Genomic DNA, 17363 nt, shown 5'->3' on the forward strand with positions numbered 1-17363 from the left:
AGAAAGACAGAGCTTTCTACTCCTGAAAAGAGTTACTGTTTTAGAAACCGACAGTAGTTTACCCTGTTCTCTTGGGTCACTATGAGTCAGCATTGACTCGATAGCAGTGAGTATACGCTTAGGTTGAAGCTGAATAAAATGAGAAAAGCTCCACGAGAGCCAAACCCATCCTGGATGACACCCCACCTGCAGGTGGAGAACCTGTCAAGGACAGATTTGATGCACTGACATAAAGGCACCGTGGGCAGACCTCAAGGGCATCATTCAGGAAGGAATTAAATTTGTTAAAAGCAAAGAAAGAAAAGATCAAAGTCGATGTCAGAGGGAGGTACTAACAATGAGCACAAGAAATAAGAAAAGGTTCTAATATCGAATGGTGTAATGATTGTACAACTCTTCTTAATATGATTGAACTCTTGAATTATATAATATGTGGATGATGTGCCAATAAAACTTTTAAAGAAGGAAGAGACTCTGAACAACTTCTTATTGCAAAGTAGCTAAAGCAAATGGGAAAAAAGTGATGAAGTCAAATAAGTGAATCGAAAATTTCAAAGTCAAATATTTTAATGAAATGTGCAAAGATAACCAAACATAAAGAACACACTAGGCATATCTTAAATTGAAATAACTAAAAAGAAAAAAACCAACATTTGAGTTGCAACATTGAAAGATTCTATGGGCAAAATATTGAATGATGCAGTTAGAATCAAAAGTAGATGGAAGAATAAGTCGCTGTACCAAAAAGAAATGGTCAACATTCAACCATTTCAAGAGGTAGCAAATGAACAAGAACCAATGATACTGAAGACAAAAGTTTAAGCTGCACTGAAAGCATTAGCCAATAGTGAAGTTCCAGGAATTGATGGAATACCAATTGTAACATTACAACAAGCTGCAATTAAAAAAAAAATTGGAAGACAGCTACTTGGCTAACTGACTGGAAGAGATCTATATTTGTACCCATTCCAAAGAAAGGTGGCCTAGCAGAATATTTAAATTATAGAACAATGTCATTGATATCACATGCAAGTAAAATTTTGCTGAAGGTCATCTAATCATGCTTGCAGGACATTGACAGGGAGCTGTCCGAGGTTCAGACTGGATTCAGAAGAGGGTGTGGACCAAGGGATGTCATTACTGATGTCAGATGGATCTTGGCTGAAAGTACAGAGAATACCAGGAAGATGTTTGCTTGTGTTTCACCCACTATGTGAAGGCATTTGACCGTGTGGATCACAACAAACTATGGATAGCCTTGAGAAGGATCGGAATTCCAGAACACTAGAGGCCAGATGCCAAGAAGAAGAGAATGGTGTCGGGTTTAAAAGAAGTATTACTAACAACCTGTGCTATGCAGATGATAGAATCTTGCTTGCTTAAAGTGAGGAATAAAAAAAAAAAACACTTGCTAATGAAGATCAAGGATTACAGCCTTCAGTATAGATTCCAACTCAATGTAAAGAAAACCAAAATCCTTACCACTGGACCAAAAGATAGCATCATGATAGAAGGGGAAAAGGTTGAAGTTGTCAAGAATTTTGTCTTCCTTGCCTCCATAATCAATGTTTATGGAAACAACACGCAAGAAATCAAAAGGCGCATTGCATTGGGTAAATCTGCTGTACAAGACCACTTCAGAGCATTAGAAAGCATGGAAGTTACTTTGAGGACTAAAGTGCACCTGACCGAAGCCATGGTATTTCCATGTCTCATATGCATGTGAAAATTGGATATCGAATAAGGAAGGCCAAAGAAGAATTGATGCATTCTGGCAAAGAATGCTGAAAGTACTATGGACTGCCAAAGGACAAACAAATCTGTCTTGGAAGAAGTATGACTAGAGTGCTCCTTAGAGACAAGGATGGTGAGATTCCGTCTTCTGTACTTTGGACATGTTGTCGGGAGAGACCAGTCCCCAGAAGGGGAAAACATGCTTGGTAAAATAGAGGGAGAGGGAAAACTAGACAGGTCCACAAGGAGATGGATTGACAGTATGGCTGCAACAATGGGGTCAGGGATAGAAACAGTTGTGAGAATGGCACAGGAGCGACAGCGGTTAGTTCTGTGTTGCATAGGGATACTACGGGTCAGAACTGACCAGATGGCACCTAACAACGTGCGACTAACCCCCAGTTGTCCGCTTTAAGTGACCTTTCCTCCTTCTACCCACCATCTACTATGTACATTTTTGAGCCTCAATAACAAATGTACTCAGTTTTCTACAGTGGCTTTTCATAAGGCTGAAGGTTTGGTGCTTTGTGTAATGCTAAATGGGTCTTGACCTTGGAGTCAGATCTGGATTTGAAGGTATCATCTGTCAAGTAAAGCACTTAACTCCTCTAAGCCACACCCCCTCATTTATAAAATGGGAACACCAGTACCTGATCTATCAACTTTAGGGTGTGGGTCAGAGCATTTAAATGAATAAGATCAAATAAAAGTAGTTTGGGAACTAGTTAGTAATAAAATCTGTTATATCATCACCAGTCTTTCCATACCCATGTTTTCATAATAACGAAACTCTTGCATGAAGATTTGGATTAAGACAAGCAGTAATGTGTACGGTTCCCTAGGCAAAGATGAGTTTTTGAATAGGCAAAAAACAGGTTTTCCTAAATGCATATTTCATATCAAAGGGAAGAGACAACTAGAGAACCCCAGAAATTATGATGGAAGGAAGGGTCTTTAAAACCATGTAAGATTTTTTTTTCCCTAGACTTTTTCCCTTACTCTTCACAAAATAATCTCAACTCCTAGAAGAACTTCATGGATGAGACAAGGTGCCCCAATTGAACCTGGCCATTACTAACACTGCGTCTGCTTACCCACAACTTCCAGATGGGCGACTTTAACTCATCCAAAGATGATAGCTGCCTATTCGTTTCCCACAGAAGCCGCATTACAGTTGCATGTCAAACCTATGTAGTAATAGCACATTTTTCCAGCTTTCCTGGTGTATTATAGATAGATAGATAGATAGATAGATAGATAGATAGATAGATAGATAGATAGATAGATAGATAGATAGATAGATAGATATATCACATTGAAATAAATAAGCAGCTGCATTCAGGAGGCAGGGTTACTATTTACAGAAGATAGCTTACTTGGTAAAATAGATCAACAACAAATATACTCAGGTGCTTCGTTTAAATAGATTTTTAGAAGAATGGAATTCCAAAGCAAGCGTTTGGGTTTGTTGATCATAGCCCCACAGTGAAGTGTTGGTGGTCTGGGGAAAGCTTTGTCTTTATCTATTTAGTTCTCAAACCACCAATTATTTTGTATGAAAACAAACAAACTCAGAAGCCTTATTTTGAAAACCTATCAGTAAAAGAACAACTGGGACTTAGTCTAAACCTTCTAACTTTGTCTACAACCGATAGAAACTCTTTAGTACATCTGCAGGATTTCAGAACGATCAGCTGGTGCTAACATTTAAGCAAAAGAGTCGAATGAGTACATTCTCCTTGCTGGTGGCCTCACTGGCCTATTCCCATGTGGCCCTTCAAAGGGAGAGGGATCATAACCTGGTCCAGAGGACATCTGTGATATCAAAATGTCAAGAGAAGACAATTAGGAAAGAGATGTCTAAAAAGCTCTGGGAGCACAATACAAGATTGAGAATCAGGAGTCTCATGTTCTCTTTTGGTCCAGTTGTGAGGATGTTTGTCTTCCTTACATTGAGTTGAAATCCACACTGAAGGCTGAATTCTTGATCTTTATAGTGCTTCAAGCCCTCCTCACTTTCGACAAGCAAGGTTGTGTCATCGGCATGCCACAGGTTATTAATAAGCCGTCTTCCAAGCCTGATGACACACTCTTCTTCATAGACTCCAGCGCCTCTGATTGCCTGTTCAGCAGACAACAGTATTTCCTTGTTCTGTTGATAAAACCGCCGCTCTTTAGAGACTCAGACTTCATCTTTCTCCTGCTCCCAAAAGCCAAGACAGAGGGCACGGTCACTACTAGATCCAATTACATGTGAGGAAAATTAGGACCCAAACTAAGCCTCAAACCAAACTCACTGCCATGAAGTCGATTCCGGACAGGGTCGAACTGTCCCTGTGGGTTTCAGAGATTGCAACTCTATGGGAGTAGACCGCCTCACCTTTGTCCAGCAGAGAGACTGGTGGTTTCCAACTGACTCCTTTGTGGTTAGCAGGCCCAATTTAAACGGCATGACCAAGATCACAATGTCAGTAAGGAGTGGAATCAGTACACAAACTTAAAGGGGCTCCACTCTTGACCCCATTCTATAGAATGGAAAGTGGACGTGTTAGATAATTTATGTCAACTAGGTCCTCCTGGCTAAGGGTGGCATCAAGTCTGTCCATCAGGTCAGCCTGAGGCTGTCTCCCTGGGGGTGTGGTCTTTCCCGTCTTCCTCTGCCCCTTCACCTTTCTACTTGCTCACCACCCTGAGAGCCGCTGGAACCCAGTGATGTTTCTAGGGTGCTCCACACCCACCGGCCTGTGATCTTCCTGCATTCCGCATCATTGCATGTGACTGCGTGAGTCTGAAGAGGGACTGATGGGCTCATAAGGAACTTACAAACTTTTGGACTGGGCTGGGATACTTTCTTGATATAGATAATTACTTCTTGATTTAAAGCTATTTCTTATACCTATATGAGTGTCGCTGGATTTGTTTCTCTAGTCAACCCAGCCTAACACAGTGGATAAGGACCACTGTGGATAAGAATCCAGTTAAAGGGCCCAGCACCCTGAATCGAAAGACTGGCACAATAACGTGCATTTATTTAATTAAGTTAAAAGAAGAAAAAGGGCCAGGCGGCTCTGGTTGCCGCAACCGCTGGAGTGGCCGCCACCAACGCCACCTCCGGAGGGTTCCAGCTGAGGAGGAGACGGAGGCGTTCCTGGCCCCAGGCCTTGCTTTACTCCACAGTGGACCTTCCACGAGGACCACAGGTTTTGGGTGCTACATGTGTGCTTTCAGAACAGTAGTGTGAGGAAGCTTGAAGTGGGATGGCAGGACGGCTTCATCCTTATGACAGTAACTCCAGTGATCCAGAGAATTGGGATCGGAAATTGCATAGTAGACCTCGTAAACTTTATAAACATTCCAGTACTCCCTCACGTGTTACTAAAGGAGCAGTCAACCACACCAAAATGAGTCTGCATGGTGCTAGTGAAGGACACGAGAGATCAAGAGATAGACGAAGGTCAAGTGACAGATCACGAGATTCATCTCATGAAAGAACAGTCTCAGCTCACTCCTTGTATTCGAAATGTTACTTCTCCAACACGACAACACCATGTTGAACGGGAAAAAGATCACAGTTCCTCTCGTCCAAGCAGCCCTCGTCCTCAGAAAGCATCCCCAAATGGTTCCAGTAGCAGTGCTGGAAACAGCAGCAGAAACAGTGGTCAGTCAAGTTCAGATGGGAGCTGTAAGACATCTGGGGAGATGGCGTTTGTCTATGAAAATGCAAACGAAGGCGCTCGGAACGTAAGAGCATCAGAACGAGTGACACTAATAGTGGATAATACTAGATCTGTTGTAGACCCATCCATTTTTACTCACAGCCCAATACAGTGTTGGGCAGGATGTTTGGTTCGGGCAGAGAACATAACTTCACACGTCCTAATGAGAAAGGAGAGTATGAAATTGCAGAGGGAATTGGCTCGACTGTTTTTCGAGCTATTTTGGATTACTATAAGACAGGAATAATCCGTTGTCCTGATGGCATATCTATTCCTGAACTGAGAGAAGCATGTGACTGTCTTTGTATCTCTTTTGAATGTAGTACTATTAAATGTAGAGATCTCAGTGCCCTAATGCATGAGTTATCAAAGGATGGTGCTCGTAGACAATTTGAATTTTATCAGGAAGAAACGATCCTTCCTCTCATGGTGGCTAGTGCCCAGAGTGGGGAAACAGACTGCCACACCGTGGTGCTTACAGACGACGATGTAGTTGATTGCGAGGAAGAGTATCCACCACAGATGGAAGAAGAGTATTCACAAATTATTTATAGCACAAAATTGTATAGATTTTTCAAGTACATTGAAAACAGAGATGTGGCCAAATCGGTTTTGAAGGAGAGAGGTCTTAAGAAGATAAGATTGGGACTAGAAGGCTATCCGACCTACAAAGAAAAAGTAAAGAAAAGGCCTGGTGGCCGCCCAGAAGTGATTTACAACTATGTCCAAAGACCCTTTATCCGCATGTCCTGGGAAAAGGAGGAAGGGAAAAGTCGGCACGTAGACTTCCAGTGTGTAAAGAGTAAATCTGTTACCAACCTTGCAGCAGCTGCCGCAGACATCCCCCAGGACCAGCTGGTTGTTCTGCACCCGACCCCCCAAGTGGATGAGCTGATATCCTCCCCATGCATCCTCCTTCCGGCAACAGTGACCTCGATCCTGACGGGCAGAACCCGACGCAGATGTTCCTTGAAACCATCGCCTGCTACTCTCCACACTGCCGTCGCGCTCTCCTCACTGCACTGCAAGGCCACTCTTCGTTGTGAAACGCACAGAGCAGTGTTTAGGAAATTGCAGTGTAGGCTTGTTTAAAGACTAAAGGTAGCGGAACGTTTTTTTTTTTTTTTTAAACAAGTACAACTCTAGCATCCTGAGGTTCCAGTTACATAAATGTATTTGTTTACCAGTAGGTTTGTGAAATTGGTTCTTTGTATGGGACAGTCCTTTTCCAGAAGTGGTGGAAATTGGCAGCTGGGGGTACCTTCAGTCAAGATAGTACTGGTTACACCCCAGATAAATGAAGAATATTATATAGTTGCACTTTATAAATGGTGGTTGAATGGAACGATTCAAGCCATCTTTATAGTTGTGATGCACAATAGAACTTAAACAAGTGCTTCTATCAAAACCCTCCTGCTAGGTGTCTAGTTTATCGCCCACTGAGGAGCACAAAGGGAGTATTTATCTTTGGGTGTAATTTGAATGCTTAGGATGAGATTCCAGGCTGAATCTTACCAGTTCACATCTCCCTGGGGCCGTTTTCACCCTTTAACGTGACCCTTTCACGTGAGTTACATGCAGGGAGAATGAACGTCAGAGGTGGTGTATTATCCAGTCTGCCTTACCCTTAATCTCTTCACAGATATTTATTTACTAATGCATTTTTTTTCTTAAAGAGTTACGGGATAGGAAAATGAAGTGTTTGCTCTTCATTTACTGAATGATTGTAAACAATTTTTCATCAAAATAAAATTCCATTGTTTTCATGAAAAAAAAGAAGAAAAAGGTTTGTATAAACTTTAAAAACATGATTTTCCCCTTTAATAATTTTCCAAAATCAAACAATTATCAGCCTAGAAATGGAGTAAGAGATTTTTTTCTCTCTGTCATTGTAGCTGCATCCACAGGCTATCACTGCAGACAGGGAAAGGAAGCAATCAACCTGCATTGGTAATCGATGGGAAGCCATGTTTTAATTACTGCAGCACCACAGGAGCACACGGTGTCTCATAACAATAAGAAGATGACTCTGAAGACAGCTAATAGTGATGCATAATTTTTATAATGCAAAATATAGGATTTACTGTGTGTCATTGTAACCTAAGAAAATGTCTGACATCAAGAAAACTACTAAAAAAGTAAAGAAAGAAACCAAACTTGACCAATGGTTACCACAGGTGAAGGAGAACGAGTTTGGTTTTTTTGTGTTTTTTGTTAGGGGGCATTAAGCATATGTTAGTGGTGGTGGAATAATTTGGAAAAGGATATCAATAATGATTGTACAATGTGAAGAGTGCACTCAATGGCATTGAATTATACATGTAGACATTGTTGAATTGGAGAATGGTTTGTTGTGTATATGTTTGCCACAATTACTTGAATAACAATGAGTACGAGGAAGAAGGACATGCTCTAGAATTGATTGTGGTGATGATTGAATTTTATGGGATGTGAATGAAGTGCCAATAAAACTGTTAAAAAGGAAAATGTTTATATTAAAGATCTATAGATAAAAAGAAATTTATTTTAGAATAGTAAAAACAGTAACTTCCACAAAACAAATACAAAAGTTTTCTAAGCAAAAAGATACTTATGTGTGTGTATAAGTATGTGCGTATATGTAAAATATCTATAAAAATGTTTGTATTTGATTTCAACTGACTAACTCTCCAGTAAAGTCCTCTGGACTAGGTGTAAGGAGGTTGTCAGAATGCTGTAGGGGGATTACCCTCCTCCCACATTTTATTTTCAAAGAAATCTGAAAGCCCTAAGAATCTTCTAAGGGTTAGTTTTAGTCTCATTTTTTTTCCTTTTATGAAAATGGTAGACTAGTCAAATTCAATCTAATTATTTTCCCCAACAAACTCTTAACAGGAATTGATAGAAAGATGTTGCCGTCGTTGTTGGTTGCCATCAAGCTGGTTCTGAATCAAGGCCATCTATGTACAAGAGAATAAAACATTAGATAGTCCTTCTTTAGATCGTTGATTACCTTATTTTCAGTGACCCTCTATTTTATCAAGCCTGATGTCATTTCCTAGCAATCTTATTTTTTCTGATGACATCCCCCAAATAAGCTAGTTGGAATGTTGTCCTCACCCCTAAGAAGCATTCTCATTGTACTCCTCAGACTGATGTACTTGTTCTTCTGGAAGGCCATTGTGTTTTCAATATTCCTCACCCAAATCACAATAGAATATAGCCGTTTTCTGCATTCTTTTAACATTTTCTAGTTTCTTGGCACATATATCTGACATGACTAAAACGACGTGACTTGAGGTATGACAGCCTTGGGTCATCAACTTGACATCAAAGCAAAGAGATGCTGCATGCGATGCAGCAATACATTTCTTGCCTGCAGCTTCCATGGAAGATGATCATTGATTGAAATAAAGTAAAATTGTTGCAAATTTCATTTTTTTCTCATTTACTCTAATGTTGTTTTTGAGCCCATTGTGAGGATTTTCATTTTCTTATACTTCTAAAATTTTGTTTTTTCATTTACTCATACTGAATGCTCAGTTACATACATCTGTGCTTCAAATCATCTTCATTTTTAAGAAACAAACTTTTTGTCAAGTAACGTCATCTGCATATCACAGGTTGTTGATTTTTCCTCAGTCCTGCTGCCACACTTTTCTCACAGAGGCCAGCTAATTGGATTATTTTCTGCATACAGACTGAATTAGCGAGGTAAAAGGATACACATAAGAGCTGCACACTTGTTCAAATTTGGAACCTCACACTGACACCTTGCTATGTTCAAAAGGACGCCACTTGATCTACATATAGATTCTCCATGGACATCGTTTCTTTTTTTAACATTTTATTAGGGGCTCATACAACTCTTATCACAATCCATACATATACATACATCAACTGTATAAAGCACATCTGTACATTCTTTACCCTAATAATTTTCAAAGCATTTGCTCTACACTAAAGCCCTTTGCATCAAGTCCTCTTTTTCCCCTCCCTCCTCGCTCTCCCCTCCCTCATGAGCCCTTGATAATTTATAAATTATTATTTTGTCATATCTTGCCCTATCCGGCATCTCCCTTCACCCCCTTCTCAGTTGTCTGTCCCCCAGATCCTTGTAATCAGTTCCCTCTTTCCAACCCACTCTCCCTCTACCCTCTCAGTATCGCCCCTCACACCCCTGGTCCTGAAGGTATCATCCACCCTGGATTCCCTGTGCCTCCAGCTCCTATATGCACCAGTGTACAACCTCTGCTCTATCCAGACTTGCAAGGTAGAATTCAGATCATGATAGTGGGGTGGGGGTGGAGGAGAGGAAGCATTTAGGAACTGGAGGAAAGCTGTATTCTTCATCGGTGCTACATTGCACCCTGACTGACTCATCGCTACCCCTAGGCCCCTCTGCGAGGGGATCTCCAGTGACCGACAAATGGGCTTTGGGTCTCCACTCTGCACTTCCCCCTTCATTCACTATGGTAAGATTTTTTTTGATGATGCTTTATACCTGACCCCTTTGTCAAATGCTCATTACACTGCTATCTATCATTTGCTATGATCCACACAGTCTAATGCATTTGCATAGTTGATAAAATATTTTTATTAGCTAAATGTCATTTTTCTCTTGCCTTCACCCAAGATCAGCAACAATGCTGTCCCTTATTCTGTGTTCTCTTCCAAATCCAGTTTGAACTTGGCAGTTCCCTGTGAATGTATAGCTGCATTATTGTTAAATTATCTTCAGCAGAATTTTTCTAGCTTGTGGTTTTATGATTCTTTTTATACATTTTGCATTCTGTTTCAATAAATTTCACCTTTCATTAGAATGTGCACAAATAGACAAAGGGATCATTTTTAATTGGTTGGCCAGCTAGCTGTCTTCCAAATTTCTTGCCATAGATGAGTAAATACTTGTAGCATTTATTGTATCCATTTATTGAAGCATCTCGGTGTCCTGTTGATTTCTGGAACTGGAACTTTTTCCTTCTCAAACTTCTTCCCACAATAGTGGCAATTCTTGGTCATATACTACTTCCTGCAATGGTTAAACATCGACCAATTCTGTTTGGGATAATGGCTGTTTAATCTTTTTAATTTTTTAATATTTTCTGCATAATTCCATTTTTGTTTGTTTTGCCCATAGAATCCTTCTGTAAAATAACCAGAAGCTACATATTTTTGTTCCATTTTTTTCAGCTTAAGAAATGCCAAACGGTTTTCTTTCTTTTGTTTTCAAATTCTAGGTCTTTGCACATTTCATCAAAATGCCTTATCTTCTAGCGCTGTCCTTTGAGATCTTCTGTTCAGCTCTTTCACTCCATCCTGAAGTTACTTGACCTATTTTGCACTTTAAAAGCAACGGAAGACTCTCTGCTGGCATCCGTTTGCGTCTTTTCCTTCTTTCCTGTCTTTTTGATGATCTGTTACTTTCTCCATGTAGGGTGAGCTTGCGTCATCGGTTTCAGGGCACAAATCTATTCACGAGACGGTTTCGAAGTGCTGGCAGGGGCACTTGACAGCGTGTTTCGTCTTTCACTGATTTGATTTGATTTTCTTCAAGTTTAACCTAAACTTGTATGTGAGCACTTAGTTCTCTGTTCCATAATCAGATGCTGAATCTGTCTTGGCTGATAATATGAAGCCTCTCTAATGTTCTATTTTCACCAAAGAAACAAAAAGAAAAATCACGTCCATCAAGTCATTTCTGATTCATGTCCTTTATAGAACAGAGCAGAATCCTGTAGGCTTACAGTCTTCCAGGGAGTAGATAGTCTCATATTTCTTCCCCAAGGTAGCTGGTGGTTTTGAACTGCTGTCGTGCAGTCAATTTGCGACTTACAAGCATCAATTGTGTACTGTGAAAAAAACCTTAATTTGAAGAAATAATTCATTGGTCTTAGAGAATTCTACCATCTGGTGTCTGACATGCTTTCCATCACCAAGACCATATTTTCCAACTACTTCTCAGTTTCCAACTTTTATATTCCAATCACCAGTAATTATCAATGCACCTTGACTGTTCATTTGATCAATTCAAGACTATAGTAGGTCACAAAATCATTCAACTCCTTCATCGTTGGCATTTGTCTTTGGTTGTAAATTTGAATAATAGTCATGTTAGCTGGTGTCTCATGTAGGCATATGGATATTGGCTGTTATGGATTAAATTGTGTACCTCCCCACCCCCAGATATGTGTTATAAATCCTGCCACCTATACCTATAGTTATAATCCCATTTAGGAATGCATCTTCTTTGTTATGCAAATCATGGAGTATGGGCATGAGGTTGTCTTCGGTTTTGAAATATAGAACTGGCAGAGGGTCAGAGAGAAGTGCCAAAAGTGGTTTGATGCTCTAACATCTACCTAAAATGTGGAAGTAGTTTTGCAATTGGCTAATGGTATAAACTGAAGGAATTTTGATCTGCTTTATAAATAGGCACCTAGATTGCCTTAAAGAGACTGCTGGTAGACTTCTGGGCACTAAAAGCAATACTAGTAAGAGCTCAGAGAGAAGGTAGGAAAGTTATAGAGAATACATATGGGGCCATCAATGCAAGGTTACCAGGAATTTGCACATTATATGTACTTGTGTTGTTAGGGGCCATCCAGTTGGTTCCAACTCACAGTGACACTGTGTATAGCAGCCTGAAACATGGCCTGGGCCTGTGCCATCCTCGCAATTGTTCTGATGCTTGTACCCATTGGTGCAGCCACTGTGACAATGCATTTTGTTGAGGGGCTTCCTCTTTTGTGCAGCCCCCCACCCCCCCTTTTTCCACTTTACCAAGCATGATGTCCTTCTTCAGGGACTGGGCTCTCCTGACAACATGGCCAAATTACATGGGATAAAGTCTCGCCATCCTTGCCTCTCAGGAGCAGTGAGGCTGTACCTCTTCCAAGACAGATTTGTTTGTTCTTTTGGTAAGTCCACGGTGCTTCCAGTGAGGCTGAGAGGAAATGATGAACACATGATAGACAAAGGGAAAAGGGCCAGGCATTTATGTATGTAGGGGCAAAGAACTTATCTAAATGATGTTTAGATGTTTCGTATGCACGGAACGCGGGTATTTTGTTGAGGAGATTTCCAAGCCAAGTCTTAAAGGGGTAAGGTGGCTTCTCTTTGTCACTTAAAGTAGAATGTGGGAAGAAAGAGATGGACTAAAAAATGAAGTGTGTAAAATGAAATCAAGCTCCAAACTCACTGCTGTTGAGCAGATCCTGACTCATCGCGACCGTACAGGAGAAAGCAGGTTTTGAGTTTCTAAGACTTTAAATCTTTACAGGGTAGCAGCCTCATCTTTCTCCCACAGAGTGGTTGGTGGTTTTAAACGGTTGCTCTTGTGGTTAGCAACTCAATGCATAACCCACCATGCCACCAGAGTGACTTAAAATGAAACCAGCACTTTACCAACTGGAAATGATGTCGTATAAACTCGGGACTCATGCCCTGAGATCCTCACCAAGGAGCTGGTACCCCAATCTTTTCTTAAAGAGATCAAGGCTATGATCAAGGAACCAATCCAAAAGTCCAAATAAAAATTCCTTCAGCTGAGAATGACAGGATTTAAGCAAACAAACAAACAAAGCCACTGCCATCAGGTGGATGCTGACTCGCAGCACCCCTATAGGTCAGAGTAGAACTGCCCTTTCGGGTTTTCAAGACTATGCATCTTCATGAGAGCAGAAAGTCTCACCTCCTCCCAGGGAGCAGCTGCTGGATCCCAACTACCTAAAGTGTAACCTACTAGAGTCTTGTAAAGGATGAAGACAGCACAAACATGAAGGAAAGTTGTAGGGCTTCCTGCATTCTTCAGACAAAAATCAAGCCAACATGGGTTCATCAACCATCTATTAACCTCCAAGTGAACAACCATCAGTACTCGCTGGAGATGGACTTAAGAATGAACCGTTGAAAGAAACAAAGAAGCTGGGTTGTCTTAGGCTCAGAAGATGGAACCACAACCGACCGAGGTTCCAAAGAATCATCCCTCTACCAACTCAGTTCTGGAGTATGGGCTGCAGGTCTGGGTGGTGATGGGGCTGAAGAACAAAGCCTGTCAGAACTGAGGGGGTTGGACACTCTATCAAAGGAACTAAACCTTAGTTTCTTTGAGTGGAGATAGGGCTGCCCAAAGCCAAGGAAGCAGAATTGTTATCTCAGTAGGCCCAGAAGGTGGGGCTAGACATACACGCTCCACCTTAAATCCAGCTTGTGGCCACACCCAGAGTCTGCCCTGGAAAGCCATTGATTGCCAAAGCAATCCCAAAGAATTGGGGATTGCTTTAAAGACTTTACCACTATTACCATCTGTCCTGCTGGGTTTGGACTTGCTTGGTTCCCATTATCCCTTCTTTGCCCCAACTCCTCCCAGTGGAATGGGGGATGCCTCACTTGCACCTGTTCCACACTTACATGTGGGAAGTAGACTTGTATTCTAGATTTCACCAGCTCACAGATGAAAAATCATTTTCCTCATGATCAATTACGCCTAAAGCCTCAACAATATTTGATTCAGGTGATTCAAAATATGAGCTCTTAGGCTTGGAATTGATTTTAGGCTTTGGGAGTGATGGGACGGAGGGAATGTGTTTTTCTAACGGGAAGAACAACAGGCTTTGAAAGGTCAGGGGTGGAATGTTATTAATTTGATTATGTCTCCCCCAAACATGGGCAACCCTACAGGGCACAATAGAACTGCCCCTATGGGTTTCCAAGACTACGTCTTTACCAGAGTAGAAAGCCCCATCTGTTGCCTGAGGATCAGCTGGTGGTTCTGAACTGCTTGTGTCGAGGTTAGCAGCCCAGCCCACAGACACGATGCCACCAGGCCTCCCTGGATAGTAGACCAGATGTTCATTGGATTGAAAACGGCCAATTTCAACCCATTTCTGCAAACACCCATCATCTCAATATCTAAGTGTTATTTCATTTTTGATGACTTCCAAGTTTCCGTGATCCATGCCTCACACATTCTACGTCTGATTGCAAATAGATATCTGCTGCCGTTACGTCTCACTTCGAGTGGTGCCATATCGGCACCTGGCGGTCTCCAGTCCTCACTGCCTTCATATCATTTAGATGAACTTTACTTGGAGGGGCAGCTCTGGCCCGGTCACATTCTGTGTGTCTTCCATCCTGAAAGGTTCGTCTTCCTGCGCTTTACTGGGCAGGGTTCTGTTATTATGTATAGGTTTTCAAAATATATCACCAAACCTTTCTTCTTAACCTGTTTGAATCTGGAGGCGCTGCTGAAATGGGTCCAACCTGGACAAACTTGCTGGTACTTAAATACAAATAGAATAACTCCCAACATTATCATTTTCACTGCCATGAGTCCACTCTGACTCACGGTGACCCTGTAAGATGGGGCAGAACTGCCCCTGTGAGTTTCTGAGACCATAACTCTTTTCTTTGTCTTTTTTGAAATTTCCTTCCTTAAAAAAAATCATTTTATTGGGGGTTTGTACAACTCTTATAACAATCCACACATATATCCACTGTGTCAAGCACATTTGTACCTTGGTTGCCATCATCATTCTCAAAGCATTTGCTTTCTGCGTGAGCCCTTGGTATCAGCTCCTCATTTTTTCCCTTCCCTCCCCGCTCTCCCGTCTCTCATGAACCCAATTTACAGGGGTGGAAGCCTCGTCTTTCTCCACTAGAGCAGCTGGTGGTTTTGAACTGCTGGCCTTGCAGTTTAGCAGCCCAATGTGTAACCACTACGCTACTGGGGCTCCTTTATTCAATAAATTCTAACTGAAGAAATAGATGTGTTCAATGCTATGCTAATATGTTTTTTAAGTTAGCAATCTTTGTGTCTAACATTATATCTACACATAAATCACTACAGTAGGATGAACCGACAATTAGGTGATAGATGAGAAATTTAAGCCCTTCCTTTCTAGGTTTATGATAAAGAACCCTGAATTCCACAATCCACAGCACAGATATGGAGGGGGCGGGAATGAATGGCGAAGAGCTGCATTATTTAAAAACCCACTTAGCAGCTCTTAGTGGGATCAATAGTGGCGGGCAGGCTTTCGGGCAGGCATCTGAATGAAAACGGCCCAGATGGCGTCGTGGTGCTGCTGTGGACTGCTAACTGCACGGTCAACTGCTGCGAGGGAGAAAAAGGAGGGCAGTGATAGGCGGTCCTACAGGGTCCCTAAGGGTTGGTCTCAACTCAAAGGCAGTAAGTCTTTGAATGGCACCGTTAGGTAACCAAAGGTCAGCAGTTCAAATCCATCCACTTCTCCACAAGAGAAAGAAGAGGCTCTCTGCTTCTACAGAGATGTACAGCCTCAGGAACTCTATGTCCCAGCATGGTCTGTGGGCGCAGGGGTCACCCAATGCATGACAGTAGCAAAATGAGAGTTATGAAGTAGCAACAAAAATAACTTTATGGTTGGAGGCCACCACCACATGAGAAACTGCATTAAAAAAGAGTCCCGGCATTCGGAAGGTTGAGAACCACTGCTTTATAGGATCTCTATGAATCAGAATCTACTCAATGACATTAGGGGTGTGGTCTTCACTCTTCTTGACTTATGCTTAGCTCCTATGCTCATCTTTCAATGTTCAGGGTCATGTGCTGACGGTCTTGCATCAACGCGGTGCTACTATGATTGTGTCTACCACCTGGGGCTGTAGAGACAGCTGGGCTGAAGACAATAGGGGCCTAGAATTGACACCTGTTCCCAAGATGGCAATGCTGCTTGCTGACAAATCTAGGTCTGTTATTACCTGAAAACACCTGGGTTACTGAATTTTGTGAGTTTTGTCTTAGTAGATAGATATCTATTATGTAGGTCAGTATAAATTATACTTTTTTCCTTGACCATCGAAATAGCTGACAAAAGAAAGTTCAAAGTGACCTTCAAAATGTACATTTCAGGCTGCAGATAAATCAATAACTATTTCTCTATGATATACTCTGTCTTGGCCCTTCTGCAAATTAGGGATAATTGAACTTGCCAGACACTTACTTCAGAGGTTGTTGAAAGGATAATGTTTGTAAAACTTGTTGGTTTTCACGGATGAAAGGTTCTTGATTAGAACAAATTATAAATTATTACTATTCATTAAAAAGAACAAATGAATTATTTCATCTCCTAATGCATCTCTGACATCCACGTGCTATTGCGTCCAGCAGGGCAGTCTCAGAGAACACACCCTGCTCACGGCAACACTATTAAACCAAACTACATCCTTCTACCTTAAAAAGGATACTTCAGAGCAGCCCGAGAAACCTGAAAAGTAAGTCCCATATGTCTTTGTTCCTTTATCTAAAACGCAGGGGGGGAGGGAGGATAAGTAGGAATGTGGCTAAGAAGCCTTCCCCATTGTGCTTGGTTACAAGCTTCAGATGTGTGGATCCCTGCTCCATGATGGCAATCGCCTTGTCACTGCCCCTTTACAAAGCAGCTGCTGCTTCACACACAGGGTGGGGTCAAGGTTTCTAAGCACAGGGAATAAAGCAAAAATTCCCCACAGAGAGTCACTCCATAGAACCCGGTCATTGTGTAGACATTTTTCCCCCTATAGCGCATGCCAGAAATAATTCTCAAAGATCATCTCCTGTCTATAGCACTTTTCTAAGGGATACTTGCTCCTGCTTTCCCTGCAATGATATTGTTTCCATCTCCTCTCCCCCCTCCCCGCAAGATCAAGGAGCCCTCGTGCTGCTTAGCAAGGACTGGCCATTTTCAAGGTTGGGTCGCTCAAGCCTGTTTATAAACCAGTATCTACGAGGGCAGAAACGGAAATTGTATGCTGACGTTTATGTTGTCCATTAATTTCCATTAGATCAATCATTTTAATAAGTAAGTTAAACAAGAGAAAGATAGAATTTGCACAAACAAATGGAAAGCAAGCAATTTGAAGACACAATTTATTGGCAAGTTCAGTAGCAAATGCTACTACCCTGCCCTTGAT

At 41.5% G+C, this 17363-nt stretch overlaps 1 protein-coding gene and 1 pseudogene across 1 annotated transcript in view; one reads left to right on the top strand and one right to left on the bottom strand.

Moving 5' to 3' along the window:
• The window catches only part of MSRA (methionine sulfoxide reductase A), a 563445-nt gene that overhangs the window by 239551 nt on the left and 306531 nt on the right, over window positions 1-17363 (bottom strand). The window lies entirely within an intron of this gene.
• LOC142454591 (BTB/POZ domain-containing protein 10 pseudogene) lies at window positions 4799-6496 on the top strand (annotated as a pseudogene).

Source organism: Tenrec ecaudatus, chromosome 8 (assembly GCF_050624435.1).
Source record: "Tenrec ecaudatus isolate mTenEca1 chromosome 8, mTenEca1.hap1, whole genome shotgun sequence".
Lineage (NCBI taxonomy): Eukaryota > Metazoa > Chordata > Mammalia > Afrosoricida > Tenrecidae > Tenrec > Tenrec ecaudatus.